The sequence below is a fragment of the Dasypus novemcinctus genome, chromosome 16 (genome assembly GCF_030445035.2).
Source record: "Dasypus novemcinctus isolate mDasNov1 chromosome 16, mDasNov1.1.hap2, whole genome shotgun sequence".
NCBI classification, from domain to species: domain Eukaryota; kingdom Metazoa; phylum Chordata; class Mammalia; order Cingulata; family Dasypodidae; genus Dasypus; species Dasypus novemcinctus.
The window spans coordinates 59,290,808-59,315,033 of record NC_080688.1 but is presented as its reverse complement, the minus strand read 5'-3'; the positions used below and the strand labels follow the sequence as shown (position 1 = coordinate 59,315,033).

At 38.8% G+C, this 24,226-nt stretch overlaps 1 long non-coding RNA gene and 1 pseudogene across 1 annotated transcript in view; one reads left to right on the top strand and one right to left on the bottom strand.

Moving 5' to 3' along the window:
- The window catches only part of LOC131273683 (uncharacterized), a 314,969-nt gene that overhangs the window by 132,778 nt on the left and 157,965 nt on the right, over positions 1-24,226 (bottom strand). The gene's annotated exons all lie outside the window — the stretch shown is intronic.
- LOC101414628 (WW domain-binding protein 11-like) lies at positions 16,683-19,024 on the top strand (annotated as a pseudogene).

Genomic DNA, 24,226 nt, shown 5'->3' with positions numbered 1-24,226 from the left:
TAAAAGTGACAGAAGAGGCATGTACAGAGAGGTCACATCTAAGTCCAACTCCATCATACTCAGAAGCACAGATTCCAAAGTAGGGCCCACTGGCAAGGCACTGAATTCCAGAACCATCTGCTGTGATCAAAGTACCTGTGGGTCTCCATAGCCCTCAGGAGCACCAGTAACTGGGGTTTTATCTACTTTGGCTATCTCTGGTCCTCAGCTGATCCTGCTGAGACATGCATAAGTGCAACCCTTCTGAATATCCTGGCATATTTATATACCCTATATACATGCCGTGGAGAACTCCCTCCCATCCATGTGTCCCCCATCAATGACATCCCACACCAGTGCTCCTCTTCCGCCATAGTTGAAACCCACTGTGATTCAAAACTTCTTAAAAAATGGGTGATCCAAAACTTCTTTGCTGAGGTCAGGGAAAGGGAAAAAGAAGTGTGATATGGGGGGCATTTTTGGTACTTGGAGTTGTCCTGAATGATATTGCAGGGACAGATGCAGGACATTATATACCCTGCCACAACCCACTGAATGGACTGGGAAGAATATAAACTACAATGTAAACTATAATTCATGCGGTGTAGCAGTACTCCAAAATGTAGTCACCAAATGCAATGAATGTGCCACACTGATGAAAGAGGTTGTTGATATGGGAGGAGAAGGGCAGGTGGGGAGTGGGGCATATGGGAACCTCTAATACTTTTTAATGTTACATTTTGTGTGATCTATGTATCTTTAAAAAAAAAAAAAGAAAAATTGCTATAAAAATAGTGTAGGACTTTGATAAGTGACAAAATATTCTTCATAATGGAATAATGATGTTGGATTGTGTAAGTACAGGACAAAAGTACCAAATATCTTTCTCACTCAGCAGCTTCTAGAGCTTGTGGGGTTTCACCTCACAGTGCTGGGCCCTCTGTTACCTTCATTTATTGCATCTGCTTCTGGAAATTCCTTTGAAGTACTCAGATCCAGAAAGTTCCAGTTGCTGTGTTCTTGCAAAATTATTATAAATGCCAATTCTTCTTTTCACACTTGTATCCCTCTTTATAGCTTGGAAACTCTATGGTCACAAAAATTATAATTTTATGTAAATATAATACATTTGTTCCAGGCATAGGACTTTCCTGTAGACTATAGACAGCAAAGGAAGAAGTCTGGAAGAGCATGTGCATGTGTCATTTTTCCTCCCTCTGCCTCTTTCCCATCTACCTGTGGCTCTAAGCATGTTCCACATCATGGTCACTTGTGACTTGCTAAGTTCCCGGCCAATAGGAAACAGTCACATTTTAGAATGTGCAACCACACCTCATTTTCCCCTTTCTCAACCAAGTATGAAACAGTTTTCTTTATAGGCAGTTAGATTTATTTCCCTTATGAATGATGATTTGTGTATACTTCTGCTAGAAACAATTGATTAGTATATATAGACATAGTCAGTATGTAACCATAGCTTGAAATAGACTACAGTGCCCCATCATTAAAATTGTTCCTACATTGTGTTGGGTGGGACTGATTTTCCTTGGTTGTGGAGGGGAGGGAAAAATGTAGAAAGAGGCAGAGCTGAAAAGATTGAATAAGGTGAAATCACAAAAGATACTCAATGAGTATTATAGTATTTTGGACTACATTCTGCAGGAAATAGGGAGTCTCTAAGGGCTTTTAAAGGGAACAGTAGCATTATCTGACTTAAGACTTAAGATAAATTGGCCCACAATATGAAGGAAAGGTGGTTGAGGAGACTAATCAGGAGTCCATTGACACAATTACCCAGTGAGGGATGACGAGGAGCTGCACAGGAGCAGTTCCTGCACATTCAGCAGGAATGCGCTGGACACCATGGCTGGCTGGAGAGGGGAAAGGGGAAGAATCTAAAATGACACTGAGTTTCAGAGAAGTTCAAGTGTTCATGTTTATGAATACTGGAGATAGATTAATTGATTAATTTGGGGCCAGCCCAAAGGGCAATAGAGGCTTTTAGGAACTTTATGAGCATTTGGATATAGGTTCAGTTTTGATGCTGATAGATGAGCAATACAAAGAAAGAACAACTGTTATCTTCTGTGGCAGTTTGATATTATATCTGAATTCCATAGATATTGATTATGTTTGTAAACTGGTCTGTTCTTCTAGGCATGATACCCCTTTGATTGTATAAAAGTCAGAGGTTTCCCTTTTACTTTATTAAATCAAGATTAGGCTTTCATTTGTCTACATCATTAGGGTGTTCAGCCTTGAGTCCCTGCCCCCTTGGTGGGCTACATAAATGTACACTCAGTCAAGAATATGGAAGTAGATTCATGGAGAAGAATACAAAGGAATAGAGACAACTCCCTGAACATAGTAGAGGCCCTGGGAAGAGAGAGTAGCCTAATTGTCTATGAATGACCTTGTGAGGAGAACAGAGCAGCTGAGTCCAAAAATAAATGAGCCCTCCAGCCTACAGCTGAGATTGGAAGAAGATGGGCCCAGAAAGTGTTAAAAGAAAGAGGAAGGCTGAACCCTCCCTGATATCTCCCACCAATTTAGTTCAACACATGGCAACAGAGATTGGTAAGGAAGTATAACTTTGAGTTGGACTCTTTAGGGCCTTGTAACTCTAAGCTTTGCCCCCAAAAATCCCCTTTATAAGCCAACAGTTTTATGGTACTTTGCATCAACACCCCTTTTGGCTGACTAATCTTCCATTCCTGAAAATATTCATAAATGCTCTCCTATCACATTAAAGCTAAAGCAGACTAGTAAACAAATCCCATATGTGGGAGAAAATTTGAATTCCCAGTGTCTTTCCGAGTGCTGTTTTGTTTTAATGAATGTTGTTAGCCTTCATTCGGGTATGATTTGGAGGATGTCATATGGAGTCAATAACTCTTCAGTGGGGCTCTCCCACACCTAGCACACACATAAATATGTTAATTATTCCTAATTAAAATAACTCCATTCATTATAGAAATATATTTGTTCTCATTACACAGCCCTGTAGACTGGTCACATGATCATGTTAAAGCTAAATGGCATTTGGTAAATGCATATGCAGAGATGGGGGTGCCAGGTGTTTTTGTTGTTGTTGTTTTTACTTTCAGAATTGTGTGTCCTGCTAATTTGACTTTTTCAGCAGTGAAAGGTAAAAGAGACTTTTGATATCATGTACTAATATTTTTATTCTTAAATCTTTAGGAAGACTTTCTTAGGTCATGTCCATTTTAAGGTGGCAGGCTGCTTTATTGTTTTATTAATATGTCATCACTTTATGCTAAGTACTTCATATAAGTGGCACCTAAGACTCCTGGAGACAGCATGAAACCAGTTGAATGTGAGATTAATTAAGTCTGTTAAACTTACTTAATTATCCTATTGTTTAAACCATTTTATAATTTTTGAAGTACCAGCTCAATTTACACTCAACTCAGTGCATTAGGGATCTCTTAAAATATTTTAAGCACTGGTTAACTTAAAGACATTCTTGGCAAGTATAAATATCTGCTTATGATTTAACTTTTCCTTTTTTTTCAAAATTAATGTTACAATTAAAATTAACAGATAATTCTACTTAGAGCTTTTACGAGCACTTAAGTATAGCACTGACATTTCCTAAGCTAGCAATAGGGAGTGCTAATATCTCTGGGATGGTTTAACTTTTTTATAGTATGGTTGGAACAAGTTTCTTCAGAAAGAATGAAAGTTCTACTCTAAGATGACAGTTACCCATGGAGAGAACCTATTTCCTACTGTACTATTAGTATGAGAATAAATGAATGGACTCTTATTTTTAACAGCAGTTCTTAACAAGGTGTCCCTGAGCTTGAATTGAAATTCAAAAATCATTCTTGTGGGGAATGTATTGGTGCAGGTATGATATATTTATTAAATAATACACAGTATATTGTGAATTTAGTAAGGAATCTGTGGTTTTCACCTGATTGGCAAAGGGGTCCATGGATCAAAAATGATTAAGAGCCTCTGTTTTACAGGGACAAACCTTGATAAAATAATTTAGTCCACTAATTTCTAAATATGGCTATGCATCAAAATAAACTGTGAGTTTGTTTACTTTTTAATAACAAATATACCAAATGGAATCTCTGACACCTGGAAGATTCCTGTACAATCATCTCATCATTAATCTACAAACAGACAAGTGTTTAGGAACTACTGGTATGATCAACTTTATCTCTCCCACATTAATATTCTCTAGATAAATTACTCAATTTTCAAGAAGTCATACTGCTATAAAAAGTGAGCAGAATTTAGTGGTCAAGAACAAGAAGTATGAAGCTAGTTGGCTTGGGATTTAATTCATTCACTGTGTCTCTTGTGCTGTGACAAGTTATTTAACTTCCCTGTGTCTCACTTCCTTCATCTGTAAAATGAGTTGTTATGCAGATTAAATGAGTTCACATGCCAGACACCAAATGAAGGCTATATAAATGTTAAATGAAAAAGTTAACCAGAAGTTTCAATTATAATGATGCAAAACAACATGCTTTTTAATGGCATTCTTTGATATCTTTAGAGGATTAAGCCTTGTAACAAAAATTTGCATTTCTGATGACAAAATGTCACTTTCCAGTGAAGAGTTGATGGGCCAGAAACAGGGTTATATGTTTTTCTTACCATCATTGCTTCAACTATTCTAGCAACAATAAAAGATACAATGGCTTAAGGATCAAAATTGAGTGAATAAAATACACTTTCTATACTGAAAACATTAATAATATAGTTGGGGAGCCAGCATGTAAATTAATAATTGCAGTATAACACTAAGTAAAAAATATAAATTAAGTACAAATGAGAATAGATTGTACAAAAAGGGTGGGGATCACAAAAGGTGGAAACATTTGAGTTGAGTCTTGAAGGAATTGCATGAGTTCACCAAACTGTTATGTAATAGCCATTAATTCCTTTTGCCAGATACTTTTGGTTCTTCCTACTTTAGGACCTATTCTTTTCCTAATCCCTCCACTAAGGCAGGCATGGCATGGACCAATTTTGCCCAGTGAGCCAGGTTTTTCCTGTCCCTCTACCACCAAGATTGGCCACACTGGAGACCATGTCTACTCTGCCTCTCTGGTCCAGAAGTGATGAGCAGTAAACGCCTATTGTTAACAAAAAATGGACTTTGTTGATTCAGTCCTCCGAGATTTTAAGATTATTTATTCCTTTTTAATGATAGAATAATTTGGTGTGGAAAGACAGAGGTGCAGGTGAAGGGGTATGAATATGTGGATCAGGGTATTCAGGTGATTTATAAATAGTTCATTGTAGTTGGAGTGGAGGGTTAATTTGAGGTTTGAGGCTCATGACAGAGGCAGGGCCAGCAGGAAATGAGATTTCAACAAAGGATTTTACATTGAGGAATAAAACTGAGAAATCTATGAACTAGTACAGTGTATCAGCGATTTGGCAGTGTAGAAGTTAAATTCGAGGGGACCAGTTCTGAAGTCAGAGAGGAAAGTTAGCATACTGGCTCATCCTGCTACTTCTGTTCTGCCTATTTCTCCCATGCTAAAGACAATGCTCCCTACCCATGGTTACCCACGATTAATGACAGCCTTTAAAGGATTTCAAATGAAACAGCTTATGTAAACTGCCAAGCCAGCATAGAGCCTGGCATAAGGGAACTGTGAATAAATGTAGGGCCCCTTGCCCCTGACGGATAATGCCTGTGAGATGAAGAATATTTTAATGTGTTTGTTGTCTCCCTACACCTAGCTCAGCAACCTTCTGTGCTTGTGCTTGTTTACAACAAAATAGGAATGGATAGTTGGAAAATAAATGCTGTGTTGGAAAACTTAAACTCCTCTGACATTTTTATAAGGCCTAAGTCATAGGACATTGATATTTAAGTGTTGCATGTAATGGGTCAAATTGAAGTGATAGATCGTTTTTATGAACAGTCCCAAAAATTAGGCTTTTGATGTTTTGCTTTTCTGGTTAATTGAATCTTATCCATTTAAATACAGTGTATTAGTAAATATTAATTTTAGAAAGAAAAGTTTTTGATGGTTTTGTGTTTTATTCTACCTTCAAATGTAATGTATAAAAAATAAATTTATGATATCTTTATAGCACATTGACCCTACTGCACTGTCCCTACTGCTGATATGAAAGAAGGGAATGAGTTAAGGATGACTCCAATGTTTTGGCCTGAGCAACTGGGTAAATAGAGATGCCACTAAATGAGATGGAGAAAACAGAGAGGAGAAGGTCTGGAAAAGGAAACTGAGAGTTAAATTTATTAGACGTCCAAATAGAAAGATTAAGTGGGCAAATAGACAAACAACTCTGCTGATCAGGGTTACTAATTAGTGTTAGAGTGGTCATGAACACATGGACAGTTTAAGCAGGCTTCAACACTGGATGAGATATCCTAGGGAGGACAAAAACAAAGTAAACAGAGATGAGAAAAGGCCTCAGGTCTTGAGGTACCTTTACATTTAGAAATCAGGATTAGAAGATTCCAACAAAAATTATTAAGAAAGAACCCCAGAGAGGCAGGTAAAAAGCAAAGCGAGTTTGTTGTCCAGGAAACTTAATGAAGAAAGAGTATCTAAAGGTAAGGAATTATGAAATATGTCACATGCTCTAAAGGTATGAAAAAAGATAAGACTGAAAAATCACCCCAAAGATGTTCCAATATGAATGTCATAGGTGACTTTGATGAGGACTCTTGACTTTTCCAGTGGAGTGGTAGGAACTATAGGTTGATTGGAGTAATTTAAGTGACGTAGAGATGGAAACGCTAGGTAAAACTTTCATGGAGCTTTGTTAAAAAGTTTAAAGAAATGTGACAGTAGGGGAGAGATGGTATAATGAGAAGCAAGATATTGAAGGAGGCCATATGGGATAAGATCTAATAACAAGTAGAAGGATGGAAAAAATGACATTTCATCTAGCATAACAGGAGGGGAGGCAAAATATGTATAATGGGAAACATATGCATTATTAGATTTGGTGATATCAGGATTTGATAATTTTCTGATTCTATTTTGCAATGAGAAATGGAGAGGAAATGAAAGAGAATAGAGTAAATGGATCTTCTGGGAGAGCCAGAGAGTTGACCATTAAATGTAGTGTAGTTTTAGGCAAGCATTAAGATCCCAAATGAAGTTAATGACTATTAATTATGGTGGATAAGTCAGCATCATTATGTGTTTTTCACCAGCCACAAAATAGGTAGAAAATGGATTAAACTATGAATAAGGTTTTTCCAGGTGAGTATGATAGAAGAAAATATGGGTAATGTGTTGAGGTTCAATGTAAGAAAATGAATATGATGATGGATCTAAACTAAGCATTGGAATGAAGAGGATGGTGTATAGCAATCAGAGAAAATGAGCTGCAAAAGCAAGAGCCACTTGGAGATTTAATGCTTAAAGATTAGATTTTCTTAGAAGTAGCAAAATGATTGGAAATGACCATGAAAATGGGTGGTTAAGGTGGTATAGTGAATGCAAGCATTGGAGGTGAGGAAAGTCCAGGTACTCTGAAGCCAGGATATTGGATGGATCACCCATATGATTGTTAAAATTACTGAGAATTATTGGTGGAGAGAAAGTTGTTATGACAGGTGCTAAATCTTTAATTAATGAGGGTGATCAGGAAAAATGCAGATATCCACAAAAAGAAGTGGTAGCAATGGTATGTTCTGATGGCAGGTGCTTCAAAGATAAGGGGCAGGGAGAAGGGTAGAGCAGAACAGTGGTACAGCAATATCTAGGAGGATTTCTGATACCCCTCCAGGCTCTGTGGTACAAAATTTGTGAAAGAGAAAGCAGGTTCTAAATGAGAGGGCTTCTGCTGAAGCAGAGGTCAGAGAGCAGTCAGGTTTCAGTTAAAGCAAGAAAGTGAAACATTTCAAGAAAATGATGGAGGAGGCATTTCTCTGAAGAGTGAACTCCAGAAGACACTGTTAATAAATTTTGGTTTATGAAGGGCATAATTATGGATTATTGTAGGAGGCATTCAGAGCCATAGTGTAGGGAGAATCTGGGAAATAAGGGATTACTTTAGGGACTTGGATTTCTTTCAGGACCTGAGGAAAACAGGGATGCAGGCCTTCATGTAACTAGTTGTGTTAGTCTCTCTGGCAAGGATGGTCTAATTTTTTTCTCTTCTTAGAAGTCTGTCTTTAGGCATTCCAGTGGTAAGCCCTGGGATTGCACTGATAATATTCTTTTGTATGTTAATTTTGCTTTCAAATAATTCTAAGGAATGAGAAACTATATATTAAAGCTACTTGGAAATGGGTGAAATAAAAGAATAATATTTGCAAAAATTATTCTGCATAGGTTTTATGACATTTCATAATGCTTTTGAGTTTTCTATATTTTTGGCAGTGTCGAACATATTAAGAATGCTGATCTGGTAAATTCTATTTACTTAACTTGTAATTATTTCTTCAGTTTCTCACACAGGTTGTGGCAGAAAGATCACAGGATTTGGAGTCAGACTACCAACTTAGTTTCATGTCTTTTCTCTGTAGTCATGTTTCTCAACCAAGACGTACATTAGAATAACCTGAGGGAACTTCTAAAAATTATCGATTCTAAGGGCCTACTCTAGAAAAACTACAACAGAAGTTCTAGGGTGGAGCCAAGGCATTGGTGATTTTTCAAAGGTCTCCTTATTGTTCTGTGCAGCCAGAACTGAGAATAATTGTTTCACAGCTTACTGATCTTTGCCAATGTTACTTGCCAATTATAGCTAAACTTTATGGGCTCTGATTTTGCATGCCTAAAAATAGGAATAATGACCCCTATTTAACTGATTATTTTAAAAATTAAATATTCATATTTTAAAATCTAGCTCCAACACTTTAATAAGAATATATACATCTATCAAAATGCCTTCCTTTCCCATAATCAACTCATTGTTTGGCTTAGAGCAGAAGTTACAAATGTGACCATAAAAATCACTGTAGGCATAGCAAATGATTTTGAGATGATGACTCATGATGATGGTCTGTTAATTTGTGGCCCGTTCAAGCATCAAACACCTGACTCAAAGCCAGCTCTTAAATGAAAAGTGGTAAGTAACCTTGCTTGGGGAGTCTATCTGTAGGTCTCATTTTATTTTAGAACTTTTTATTTTCATGCAATTTCCAATTTACAAAAATGTTGCAAAAGTAGTACAAGGAATTCCTGCATATGTATTACACAGATCTACCAAATATTTATATTTTCTTCATTTGCTTTAGTATTTATTATAATTCTTTTTTTTTCCTGAACCATTTGAAAGTAAGGTGAGAGCATTGTACCCTTTTACTGCTAATATTTAAATTTGTATTTCCTAAAAGCAAGAAAATTCTCTTATACAACTATACAACAATTACAAAATCAGTAAATTTATCACTGATACAATATGATCATCTAATCCACACTCTATTCAGATTTAATCAACTGTACCTATGGGGTCCCATTTTAAAATGTTTTCTAGCTAGGATTTCCTTAGAGTCTCTTTCAGCATATTTAAAAGGCAGTTATGAGCTCACTCAAGTTATTATACCTACCCCAGCACATAAGCAAGTTTAGATAGTATGACTGCAGACCTCCAAGTAAACAGCCATGTGTATGTCTGCTACTCCAAAACTTTGGCAGGCTCCATCCTTCTATCAGACCAGTTAAGTATCCATGCTAGACTTGCCATTCTTCATGTAAAAACCTTGCACAATAGATACCCAGCAAATACTCAGAATCAATGAATGAAAGGAAAAGATATAATTTCTACCACCAGGAATGACCACCCGCTCCACTCCATACATTCCAAATCTATCCCTCTGTAGATATGATAAAAAATTTTTTAATGAATTCATCCATAAAATAATCTTTGAGTGTCTGTTATGTGCTAGACTATGAATTAGGGGCTAGAAATTCAACAGTGAATAAGATGGATGATGGATAATGCTCCTACCTCATAAAGCTTCCATTCTAGCCCAGCATAGGTTGTGTCTAAGGGGATCTCTTCTTTTCTGACCACACTTGGATAGTGACATTCGAATATCAAAAATAGAGCATCATTTATTGTGTTTTACCATTATATGCATCTTTAGTTGGTATGTTTGTATAGTTTGTCTTTAGGCAGTTAATAAAACTTAAGGGTTGAAAGTTCAAGATTTGGTGCCAGATTGCTTTGTTCTGAGGACATGCTCTGCTACTTGCTAGCTGTGTGACAGTGAACAACTCTCTTTATCATTGGAAGCTTTTCTGGAATAACACCAAGGCCATCTACACCACAGTGTTAAGGAGATGATGCTTGCAAAGCTCTTAGCAGAATGCCAAGCACATACTGAACATTCAGGAACCATCAGCTGTTAGGATTAACTATTATTTTAGAGAACTGGAATTTCTGTTTATACATTTATTTCCAGCTCCCACAGCCGTCCGAGTCATAAGGAGGTACACAGTAAATTCCTGATGAGTTAAACTGAGCTGCAAACAAATTAAAATGTTGAAGATGTGTTCACTTAGAAATAACATTGCAAAATACCCATTCATAAAATTTTCAATTTTTACTGATATAAGAAAAAAAAACTTGTCTTTTAAAATTTTTTTTTAAGATTTATTTATTTATTTTTTAATTTCCCCCCTCCCCCGGTTGTCTGTTCTCTGTGTCTATTTGCTGCGTCTAGTTTCTTTGTCCGCTTCTGTTGTCATCAGCAACACTGGAAGTGTGGGCGGCGCCATTCCTGGGCAGGCTGCACTTTCTTTCCCTCTGGGCGGCTCTCCTTACTGAGGCACTCCTTGCGTGTGGGGCTCCCCTATGGGGGGAACACCGGGGAACACCCCTGCGGGGCAGGCACTCCTTGCGCGCATCAGCACTGCGCATGGGCCAGCTCCACACAGGTCAAGGAGGCCCGGGGCTTGAACCGCGGACCTCCCATGTGGTAGACGGTCGCCCTAACCACTGGGCCAAGTCCGTTTCCCTAAATATTTATTCTAATGTTCTCTCCTTTCTATTCCATTGAGATAGCATGCTTTTCTTTGGAATAATGATTATAATTTATTTATTATTCATAACATTATTTTGCAAAATTTTAACATTGTTAATTTTCTGTTATTAATATACTTGCCTGCTTAACATAGGGATCTGAAAAACACTAATAGACTGTAGCAAGTCCCTTAGATTTAGAGAAGGCATGGGCTTTGATAAACGAAAGCCCAAGTTCAAATTGTGAGAAACTGAATTAATGTCAATATTCACAAAATAGAAATGATAACATGTAATTCCTAAGGTTATGTGAAGCTCAGTAAGATAGTTTATGTGAAATCCATTTAGTGATAGAGATATACTGACTCTCAGTTTTTAATATTTAATCTTAAGTTAATTATGGTCAAATCTGACATGTTTGGATTCAGACCATTGACACTTTTCATGTCTTTTCATAAGTAAAGATGATACAAACAAGAGCACACTTAAATCAGCAGATATTCTATACATATGGATTAGGTCCCTAATCCATAGCCTAGCACATTAATAGACACTCAACCCCTTCCTCCTTTGAACAATAGTCTTAGATCCCATTTAGTGGATTAGGGACTTGAGCAATTGACTTCCGTCAGGGGAACCCCTGCTATCCCCATTGTTTGGTGACTAGTGATATTCTTTAATAGCATCATGCTTTTTATTACAAGATTGGAGATAAAGCTTAAATTGCAAATCCCCCTGGAAAAAGTAACAATGATTTAATCATGTTCAAATCAAGTTGTAACTGATTTTATGAGAAGATAGGTGTTTGTTTGTTTACTGAGAGCGGTTTGATAGGGAAAGCAGGGGAAGAATAAACTGCCTCCAAGTAATTGCATGAAAGGAAATGATAAAAGAGAGAAAAGGGAAGCAGAAATGAAGGTCCCAGGGTAAAGCCATACTTTACTACTTTTACCATTGGTTAATGGTCTTGTTCTCAGTGAAACATTCAGAGATTTGGTCTTAAAATTTTTCTTCTTCCAACTAAAACTCCATGACCCACACTCCCCCAGAGTAGGTTAGAGAATAGCAGACAGAAAAAGGGGGCTTCTTTGACCCCCTTACACGCCCTGTTCCATAGGCAGTCCACCAGCTCCAGCATTCAGGGAGGACCCCTGCTAGGTGTAGCAGTGTATAAGTATCGGTGCCAGCTATAAATGTGGACACTGGCAGCACAGGACATTGCCTCTTTTGTTTCTAGTTTACTGCAACTGTAAGAACCATGGATTTGGTATCCTGTCTTTTAAAAAATCATAAACATGGCCTTTGTTTTAAGTTTTCTCCTTCCTACATCTGCCTCCAATGCCCTCTCTTCCCTCTTGTATCCTACTTTTGTTGCTTCTCTACTTGTAATTCCTGGATGTCCACAGTAGTGCCTGACCCCCCTCTCCTTGGGCAAAGTACAAAGCTTTGGACCTGAACTTTCCTCCATCCCTATTTTAATGGAAGTTACATATTCTTTTATGGTCTTGAGCAAGTAGTTAATAGATTGATGAGCTTTTTGTTTTGTTTTTGTTTTTTCTAAAATTCAATACCAATAATAGAAAGAGCATTGACTTAGGAGTCAGATGTCCCAACTTCAAATGCTTTCTCTGCTACATAACATGTGACTTTGAATGACTTGCTTAATCTCATCAAAGCAGACTCACGTTTCTCTTCTAGCTGGGAAAAAGACATTCTATGAAGATTTAAACATTTTTGTTGTTCTAAATCACAGACGATGGTGAATAATGATTTTCTCTTAATTTAATTATTCCTTAGTGTGTTTTCTTAAAAGAAACTCTTTTAAAGTTTAGAATAGTTTAGATTTCTTTAATTTTTAATTTTGGATAAATATTTATCTTCCTCTATTCTTGCTACTTGATGTTAGAGTAAATTAGGTTATAAATTCCTATGAAACAGTATCTAAAGCAGAGATTCAAAGAGAACTATTAATTGCTCATTTTTTCCTGGAGAATGAAGGAAATTTCTGCATGATATTAAGTCAAAAGAGATACTATCCACACACAAAAAAAATATATAGATGGAAAGAGTGAAGGAGGTTGTAGTGAAAATCAGTAACTCTATAATTTAACCTGGTTAGATCAAATTAGATATATTTGCATGTGCTTTTGGAGTGAAAAATTAGCATGTCACTTATATTTATAGTACAGTGATGACCTAAAACACTTAAATTTCCTCATACTCCTAGATTATTGCAGAGAATGGATGATGGATATTTCCCATTCAACTTTCTCATTTTTGCATTGGTTCATTTGACATATTGGATTTCAAGAACAATTATAGGCAATTAAGTTCTCATGTCAAGAGAGTATTATTTTCCCATAGTTAAATATGTGCACTCATATATTGATTTCTACTGGTTTCTTTTGTGGGATTTTTGCCACTAGAAAGAGACCAAGGCATTGATTATACGCTGGCTGTCTTTTACATTCTTCAGCTACAGCATTCTACAGAGGGCTTGTTTATTTGAGCCCATTGTTGTTATTTTCAATCACCATATATTATAGAAGATCGAACATCATTCTTGAAAGTCTTGAAAATAGAGATACTTCTCATTGGTGTAATTTTTTTGTTTTATTACAAAAATTACTTATGAAAAAATTGGCTTTACACAATTTTGGGAGCTGACTAAATAAATCCAAAGTCTGTAGGGCAGACATACAGGAAGCAAAGCTCATGACCTGCCTGGGATCCCATGGGCACAAGCTGAAGCTTGTCACAAATGGCAGTCATAAGGGAAGACCCAGTGGGAAAGACCTGCAGATGCTGGTCTGTTTGGAGTCTCTCTTTACTGGTTTTAGTAGTTGCACATGACACAGTTGGTACAGGATCCCAACTGAGTATGCTGTACAAAATATCTTGGCCAAGCAAAAGAAGCATACAAGCTTAAGCTTCCAAGCTTTATGAAATAACATAAACAATCATCATTGTGTTTCTTTCTATACATCAGGTACCAGATACCTCAATAAGGATAAACTAATTCTGGCTACTTAATGAACCAAAGAGACATCTGATAAACTAATAAATATTCATTGCTTATAAATGTATGTGTATGCGCTTACAGAATTTCATGTACTTTATATCACAGTATGAATTACATATTGTTTGTATCTATAAAATTCACTTAAGAAATTATGTGGTTAAAAATTAATATAGAAGGGCGCTACTTTGGAATTTGTGCTCCTGAGTGTGACGGAGCTGGACTCAGATGTGACTTTTCTGCATATGTCCCTTCTGTCACTTTTACTGAGCCTGGGGTTGGCGCTAGGGACGGTCCATACTCAGAAGACTTAAATCTCTGGACTGCCCATGTGCAGCTGGACCTTGAGCCTCACCAGAGTGGCGACTCCTACTCTCTTGTTCATCGGTCTTACCCAGGTCAGCTAACAGGGAGGTGAAGATGGTCAACCACCACACCAGGCAATCAAGAGTGCCTACAACTGTAAGCAGAGGAATTGCATCCATTATCCATGTGAAATCTAAGCCCCTCTTGATCTAGAGGTGGAGAGGACATCACCATCCCAGGGTCCACAGAATGGAGGAATAAAATATGGATTAGAGTGGACTTACTATAAAACTATTGTGACGAGTAATAGAAAAAATTTTAGCACTGAAGTAGAGAAAGTGGCCACAGTAGCTGCTGAGGGCAGGGAGAGGGTAGAAGAGATGGGATGTGGGGGCATTTTTGGGATTTTGAGTTGACCTTAATGATACTGCAGGCTCAGATGCTGGACTCTATATATCCTGCCATAACCCACTGAATGTACTGGGGGAGAGTGTGAACTACAGGGTAAACTATTATTTGTGTAGTGCAGCAGTGCCCCAAAATGTGTTCACTGAGTGCAATGAGTATGCTGCAATGATGAGGGAGGTTGTTGGTGTGGGAGGAGTGGGGTGGGGGTGTGGAGGATATATGGGAACCTCATATATATTTTTTTTCTTCTTGTTTTCTTTTAAATGTTACATTCAAAATCTTATATTTTTTACTGTAACATTTTTTTTTGTGTGATGTATATATCTTCAAAAATATATAATTTACAAAAATGTGGTGGGGCTGGGGAGTGGGTTATATGGGAACCTCTTATGTTTTTTGTTTATGTTTTTTAATGTAAAATTCCTTGTGATCTATTAACTTTAATTTTTAAAAAAGATTTAAAAAAATGAATATGAAAATGCTTATTTAGTCTAATGTCTCATATTATTATTTAACCTTTAAACATTTGCAAATGTAAACCATGGTTCTTTGCACAGTCTCTCCCCCTCCCACCTCTTTTACTTCTCTGACTGGTTTTATTTGCAACTTTGCATTTAAGGCAAATTCAAAGCTTCTAGTATTCTCAGAGGAATACTCTGCTAATCATATTGCTCAAACAGAAATCACTGATCTTCATGAACATTTAGGGTTTTGCTAAGGAATTGCCCATTCAGAGAGAACAAGCTGGCTCATCTCTCCTGTGCATTCACCATGCTGAAACTGAAATGGCTCAGGGGCAGGAGAGAGATGGTACAGCTGATTGCTGTGCTTGGAAGCCCTTCTGATACACAAAATGGGAATCCTTTAGGTAAATGTTCTATTATTCTGTCCATATCCTCCAGACCTGACTTGGACTTACGCTCGCTCAATGCTAGGAAGGGGAAGGTGCTTCATCAACAGTTGCTAACAAATCTTCTCTTCCATGAAATGACAGCTTCCACATATAATGGGGCAATGTGTAGGAGAGGCAAGAGAATGGCAGCCCATCAGGTCCAAGATACTGCCCTGCTCTGCTTCAGAAGAAAACCAAAAATCTTCGGTCTGTTCATATGCCAGTTGAGCACTGAATCTCAGCAGAGTTGCAACACCTACTCTCCAGTTCATTGGAGAGGTCCAGGACAACTAGCAAAAGGATGATGGTTGACAACACCCATCCCATAAAACAGAGAGTATTTACAACACCCAACCCATAAAACAGAGAGTATCTACAACTGCAAGCAAGCAAGACAGTTTCATCCATTTGTGCCATGGAAATCTAAGCTCCCTCTCAATCAGAAACAGTGGACATCATCATCACAAAATCCTCAAGACTAAGGAATGCACAAACATAAGGCATAAGTGCAACTATGGACTAAAGCAGACTTATTATTCTAGCAACGAAAGAACTTCTATTATTGATATAAAGGCAATGCCACTAGAGGTTCTGGGGGGAGGGATAGGGAAGAATAAGTGCAATATGGGACATTTTTGAAACACTGGAATTGTCCTGCCTGACATTGCAATGATAGATACAGGCCATTATACATTTTGTCAAAACCTATAAAACTGTGTGGTGCAAAGTGTAAACTATAATGTATACTACAGTCCAGGGTTAGTAACAGTGCTTCAATATGTGTTCATCAATTGTAACAGATGTACCACACTAATGAAAGATAGTTGTTAATGGGGGAAAGTTTAGGAGGGACAGAATATATGGGAATCCCCTATATTTTTTATGTAACATTTATGTAATCTAAAGCTTCTTTAAAAATAAATAAAAATAAAGAAATAAATAGGTGAGGTTTCAAGATGACAATGGCTGAGTGGCAGACCAAAGGGCCAAGGTGAAGACCCTGTGAAGTAAAAGAGGCCATAAATCGCCCACACTATGCTTTAGAAGTCCCAGGAACTCAGCAGAAAAGTGTTTTGTTTTGCTTTGTTTTGTTTAATGAACAAATAAACAATACATATTTTAAAGATGGGACAGATATCTACATTGTCCACCAAGAGTAGAAAGTTTATGAACCCCACAGACAAGACCTGACAGGAAGCCCAGAAGAGAGAATTAAAGAATAAAAAACAGTTCATGATGGTACAAGCTGCAGTTTTGAAGATAAAGGATCCCATGCAGATTATCCACGACACAGAGAAATGGGATGAAATGAGGTTTAAACCCATGCAACAGCCACAGTTAAGGGAGAAGGTGCTGAAAGACAAACGTAAAAAGCTGTGTGAGGGAAGCGGACTTGGCCCAGTGGATAGGGCATCCGTCTACCACATGAGAGGTCCACGGTTCAAACCCTGGGCCTCCTTGACCCGTGTGGTGCTAGCCCACACACAGTGCTGATCGCACAAGGAGTGCCGTGCCATGCTAGGGTGTCCCCCGCGTAGGGAGGCCCATGTGCAAGGAGTGTGCCTTGTGAGGAGAGCTGCCCAGCACAAAAGAAAAGTTCAGCCTGCCCGGGAATGGCGCCACACACACGGAGAGCTGACACAGCAAGATGATGCAACAAAAAGAAACACAGATTCCCATGCCTCTGACAATAACAGAAGCAGACAAAGAAGAACACATAGCATATATACACAGAGAACAGATAACTGGGGTGGGGAAGGAGAGAGAAATAAATAAATCTTTAAAAAAAAAAAGATGTGTGAAACATTTAAATGTATTCTATGACTATGAAAATGAGAATCCAGGTATTTACAAAGAATTGAGAAAGTTAGAAGTAGAATATGAACAAAAGAGGGCTCAACTTAGCCATTATTTTGATGCTGTGAAGAATGCTCAGCACTTGGAAGTTTAAAGTATTCCTTTGCGAGATATGCCTCATGCTCCTTCCAACACCTTGATCCAGGACATCCCACTTACTGGTGTCGAGCCACGTTCCATCCTTTAAAAGACTTCAGCCTATGGACCTCCAGCTCGGGCAGTTTCTATATGTCCTTTGCTTAGACGTGGTGCTCCATGTTTGCCTCCCGACAGAAATCTCATTGTCCTCCCACTGGTCCACCTCCTCCTCCAGTCTTGCAGATGTATGGCCACAGAGTGGGCTTTGCCCTAGATCTTCCTCCATGCAGGAGAGATGAAGATATGTTATATAGTCCTGAACTCGCTCAGCAAGGTCATGATGATGATGTTTCGAGAACCAGTGAGGATGATGGCTATCCTGAGGACATGATGATGATGATATTATCATCATGATGACAACACTGATGACAGTGACACTGACAGATCAGATGGAGAAAGTGAGGGGGATGAATCTGTGCACAGTGATGGTAATGGGAGACAACAATGAAGGAAAAAAGTCAGATCTGAGTCAATTTGCAGATATGCCTGGAAATTCAAGGGAAACAAACAAACAAACAAAAGACAAACATAAAGGAATTGACTCCTCTTCATGCCATGGTGTTTCAAATGGCAGGTCAGGAAATCCCAGAGGAGGGATGAGAAGTAGACAAATTTTCAGAGGATAATGATGAAGATGATGAAGTTGATTCTGAAGAAGAAAAGCAATCACAAAATAGCATAAAGAAGAATCTCTTTCTAATGGCATATCTACAACTTCTTCACAGCAGCAGGCTCCTCCACAGTCTGTTCCTCCTTCTCAGATACAAATACTTCCTATGCCAGGTCAACTTCCTCTTGGACCACCACCTGTACCACATTTACAGCCACCCAGACTACCTATAGGTCTTCCTCCTAGGCCACCTCCAGGAGCAACTCTGCTTCTGAGACCACCTGGAATGCCAGGACTTTGAGGGCCTTTGCCCTGACTTTTACCTCCAAGACCAGCCCAAGCCCCTGGCCCTCCCCCAGAACCTCTTCCAGTTCTGCCTTCTGGCCTTTCTCCTCAGGGACCTCTACCAAGGCTGCTTCCCTCTGCTCCTCCAAGTATCTCTTCACCTTGTTCTGGCATGATACACACACCTTTGGTACTTCTACTTGGACCTGCCCCAGTTGGGCTTTTCCCACCAGCACCCTTGCTGAACCCAGGACTTCTGTGCCCTACCCAATTTGATTCAGTGGCCCAAGGTGACACACCTGCAACCACCATTGAGAAGATAGCTATAGCAAACATCAGTGCCAAGCCACAGATCACTAATCCCAAGGTGGAGATTACTTGATTTGTGCCCACTGCACTGAGGGTGCATCAGGAGAATAAAGAAGCTACTGCTATTCCCCAAAGAAAGTCAGAGGATGATTCTGCTGTGCCTTTTGCCAAAGCAGTCCCCAAATCTGATCCTTCTCTTCCTGTCTCAGTGCAAACTAAGGATGGTGTATATGAAACTTTCATGAAAGAGATGGAAGGGATGCTGTGACAGCTTCTGATGCGATTTCAGGCTTCTGTTCACATCAGTAGCTCATGGAGAGTCTCTTCTTAAGGATAGGTGAAAGAGCTACTTCCACTGCCAGGGTATTTTCTAATTTCAGGGCAAAGGATGTCTTAGTCAAAATTTACTGCATATAAGAAGGGGTATTCATTGACAATAGATTGATTAGTGAGGCAGTGCTACTAACATCCATTCCTTTCATATCACCATTTCCATCCCATTTTTTCTCTCCAATTCTTTTGAAACATGTGACCAGGGAATCTTAGTTACTCTCTTGTTTTCACTCTCCTCTCTTGTTTGCTGTGCACACATGAGAGATTTCTGAGAAAATGGTTTATTTCACCCCATCTTGGCTTTTGTGTTTGAGTTATTGTAAATTTAAAAAAAAAATATTTTGTAGTATTTTACTTGTAGTGAAATGGATCACAGTGTCATTTCCTAATACAAAGCAGAATTCATAGGAAGAAAATGTACAATTCTTTGATTAAACTTATTTCCCACTGACCTCAACTTTGAGTGTTTCATGGGAAAAAATAAATAAATGTTTTACACCAATAAAAAGAGATAGATAAATACATACATAAGTAAATAAAGATCCTGCCCTCCTCTGCTTCAGAAGAAAACCACGAACCTAGGAATGGTTGCTTTGGTCTCTTGGTCTGACCAGAGGGTTTGATAAGCAACTGTGGAGGCTATTACTGCATTTTCTCTGAGATAGCAGAGTTCTGAAGTCAGCTATATCAGACTCAAAGAGTGCTTCTTTCCATTGAATTTTGGAATTCTCACCCAGTGTGAGGAGCCCATAGGAGGTGGTGATTTGGGGAAGGTGGGACAATCATAGGGCAGCCTGGGTTGCTGGGTCTGAGTGAGCCATAATCCTTTGCACATCATTGCAGTTAGCAAGGCCATCAGCCAAGCACAGAGGATCCTTTTTGTTTAGACTTTCTCTTTTCCTCATATTCCTCATTACTATAGAAGATTCTGATTTGCATGGGGCTGGTGTAGATTCAGTTTATCTCATCAGAGGGCCTTTTCCCTAGACACTAGTCTTCTGGGAGTTGGACATATTTTAGATATACCATATCTAAAGAGGGGATGAAGAAATTAGGATGTGATCAGGAGTCATCACAACTTGGAAAATGTCTTGTCTTTGCTTGTTAGTTTATCTTTTTCTGTAGGCTTTCTCAGTATGGAGCTGGTCCAAGCAAACATGCTTTTGGTAGCACTCTTCACAGCAGGCTGCGATGCTGCTGACAGCATGATTTCAACCTGAAGATAGTTTGCATCCCAGGCTGTGAGCTGATTGAAATCTCTCTCCTGAAATATTGGAGGGGAACTAGTCTTTTACTAATCCAGACAGCTCTCATTTCGCCATGTCGCAGTCAGGCGTCATTGGCATAGCAACCGGAGATAAAGAGCCTGTTATGGTCCGCCTCAAACTCTTGATTCATACAGCTCCATTAGAGTAAAGCAGCTCAAAATGTTTCATATAATTCACGTTCTTTAAACCTCACCCATCTGAGGTGCAAAGATTAGGAAAGAAACATAAAGTAAAATTATTCAGCAAAATTAACTTAGAAAATACACCTACACCTATGTGTAAACTTTAAAAGTTTGCTGCTAAAGTATCAACAGGATGGTTATGAAAAAGGCTTGCGAATGCACCAAATATACACAAAAAAGATTTAGATACAGTTGGAGTCACTATAGGGGCCTCTGTGTGTAATTTAGTCTCATTGTTGATGACATTCGTGGGTTGTTGTTTCTTAATGTTTAGAGCAAATCTCTTTCCATTTCCAAAAGCATCATGAAACTGCAAGGAGGTGTTTGTAAAGGGATAGGGAACAGATATTTTTAAGGACTAGGAATTATTTAGCCATACATAATGCTTGATGACACATGCATCTGTCACTTTATATTAAGCATGTTCTAGTGACTCAAAAATGTGCTAATTCCTATGGAGGGATTAAGATACCACCCCTGACCTTAAGGAACATACATTGTGACACTTTTTTTTGCAAAAATGACTAGAGAGAAGAGCAGTATAAATGAAAATGCTGAGCTGTATTTCACGCAGATAACACTTGATTCTTAAAAGTATGGACTGTAGTAATTAGCAGAAACTGTGGATAAAACAGAAGTGGATATCATCTCCAGGGGAAAAAGAGGAAGAGGGCACAATGCGTGGCATAGAGACAAGACTGAGCACCTTGGGCCACAACGGGCCCCACCTGGCAAGGCAGGGTAGGGTGGGAGGTGATGCACTAGGTAGAAAAGGTTAAGTGGTAAGCCAGTGAGAACCCAACCTAGGGGCCTTGAAAAATAACAAAAGAAGCATAAAATGCATGCACCAGACAATCAGGACACACTACTACCTTAAGAAAGTAATTGTAGGCTGTGATCCACTCGAAGGCTCTACCCTGGCTATCCATGCAGTGTGGAGCTTACATTTGAAGGTTTCTTTAAGAGCAAATTGCTCTTTTGCACTTCCTAGGATGCTGGAAGCCTCACCTAAATCACTCAGCTGCCCTGCACCCTGTTGGTCTATCAACCTATCTAGGTGGCAAGGAAGAGCATATCTCCTGGAGCATTTGAAGCTGGGCTACAACGGGACCTCTCATGGCATCTTCAGCCCTCCTTACTCCAACAAGCCACACAGGATTTCTGACAAACTTCTTTGCCTTCCACTGATTTGCATCCTAATAAAAGAACTAAGTCTTTGGAGTAGAGATTGGTCATTTCAACTGGCTTTGTTTGTATTGGAGGCAGTGGATTGAGTGAGGAACTCTTGATAATGAGGAGGCAGCAGGACTATAGTGGACCCATAAAGGACTGTTGACTCTGAAGACCCCACCCGGTTCACACCCTGAGAGCAACTCTTGCAGGATCTCAGTTTACTGACCTGACACCCCACTATCGGGATTAGCTAAAATAACGTCTCTAGAATACTTTACAATAACAAAAGTCTAAGCATTCATTTCTTAATAAATAAGCCCTTTGGTTCAGTCAAGTATACCTTGAAATGCCCCCTGTGATCTATGCTGAGCACTGGGGATACCCAGGTTAAAGGATGGATTTCTCTCCCCCTCTCATGGAGCTTCTGACTCTGTAAATTAGGGAGTAGAAGGATTAGGAAAAGGTTATTGAGCTAGGAAGAAAAGGAGGGACATGAAGGATGCTAGTCTAAAATGCTTTGAATTACTAAGATGTAAACTGTAAATTCCTCAATGGAAAGAAACGCAGCAGGATCTGAATTTTCTTGTCTATAATCTCATTTTCTGTTCTCTAATGACAGACCTGGCCAGGCCTTACAGGACCTGCTGAAATCCTGGCACCACTTACCCCTTAGAATGTCCCAGCCATATACACATACCACTCTTAGGAACTCTGAATGTTGACCAGGAATCACAGGAATCTTTTTAGGCAATTAGATGTGAACAATGAGTTGCAAAGACCACGAAGGAAGAACAGAGGAAGAATTACAGCAAAATACAAACAGTGGGGCTGGAGAAAAAATGGTTAAAATCCAGCCATTCATGTTTATTTCCCTGTATTTAATGCCCATACAAATATTCTCATTCTTTTAGCTTTCATTAAATTTGTATCATTTTAGCATTTATTAAATTTGCATCAGTATATAACATTCAGCTATATAGTTATGACTATGGTCATAAGAAACAAAGATTGGTTCTAATTAAATTAAGCAATGAAAATATGATAGTAATCATAAGCAGAGTAACTTATTCAAACCTGCAGGGTTGACACACAGAATGGAAAGCAGCATCACAGCTGGGTTCAGGAGACTCAAAACAAAAGAGGCACAGCTATCATGCTCGTCTTGACTCTCTCCTCTGCTGCTCCCTGCCTGTCTGCTTGATTCAGCACACCCTAGCAGCAGCTGTCCCCGTGCAGGTGGGGTTCCTGGGAGGAAGATGCTGAAATACACCTAAGGTGTGAGTTCTTTATCAGGAATCACCTGCGGAGGGAGGGGACAGCAGCAGAATTGGGTAAAGAATTGTGATGCTGGCCTCAGCCAAGGTGACAGGCAGCTCTGGACTGAGAATTTCCCATCAGGGCTATCCCCTGTCAGGCCTAAGTGGGGCATCTTCATACCCCTCCTCACAGGCACTGGATTCAGGCTATCCTGGCAGGAACAGAAAGAGCACAACCCCAGGAAAAGGTGGCTCTGACTATGCAGCTGAGAAGGATCCTGAAAGGGGCTGACACTGGGACCATCTACTGACTCCACTCCCTACAGTGAAGGGAAGCCCCCTCTCTAAGTGAGAGCTGGGCAGCCCATCGCCACATCCATGGTACTCTTGGACTTTCTTGTCCACAACAGTGTAATTGTTCCACAGCTGTTGGGTTTCATTCACCTGGTGTCCCCCCACTAACTATAAGGCTTAGAAGGCCGAAATGGCCCTTTACCATTTGGGTGTCCCCACAACAGCTGAGCAAATAGAGCACTGTCTTTACATGAAGTGGTGCAATCAGTGAATGCTGGTGACATTCTTGATTGATTTATAAACAGGATAAATATTTAAAATTAAGAATTTTTATAGTTTGGCTGTATAAAAAGAAAGTATTCCAGTAAAAAAGAACAATAGAACATGGTATTAAAGAATTCTGTGGAACCTTTTTTTCTGGAGAACTTCAAGCAGAAAAAATAATCTGCAAAAAAAAAAAAAAAAAAAACCAAAAAAAAAAACCCTTAGGAATTAGTGTGGCAATCTTAGTTATTGCCTTAATTCAAAAACTAGTTAAATGTGTGACATTGTTCAAGATACTTGGCTTCACTGACCTCCAGCTGCTTAATCTGTTAAATAAGAAGTTGAGATGAATTGCCACATTTATTACAATATTTCATGAAATCATAAGAACATAGAAGGTGACGTGCTGGGTATTCTAGCAATGGTACCCAAGGGGTTATTTGTGTTTTCTTTTACTTTTTAAAAATTTCCTAATGTAGGCCTTCCCTGATTTGGAAAAAAAAAAAAAGAAGTTCATGTTATAAATAAATAAAAATAGAAAAAGAAAGAAAGGGAAACAACTGAGAAAAATTGAAGTGCCTAACAGGTGTTATGGGTAATGATACTAGAAGCACTTTTGCAGACTTTGGTTTATAGATAGCACTACTGTGTGTTGGAAGTCACAGTTTAGGATGGAAAAACCTGAGTGTGATTTCATCGT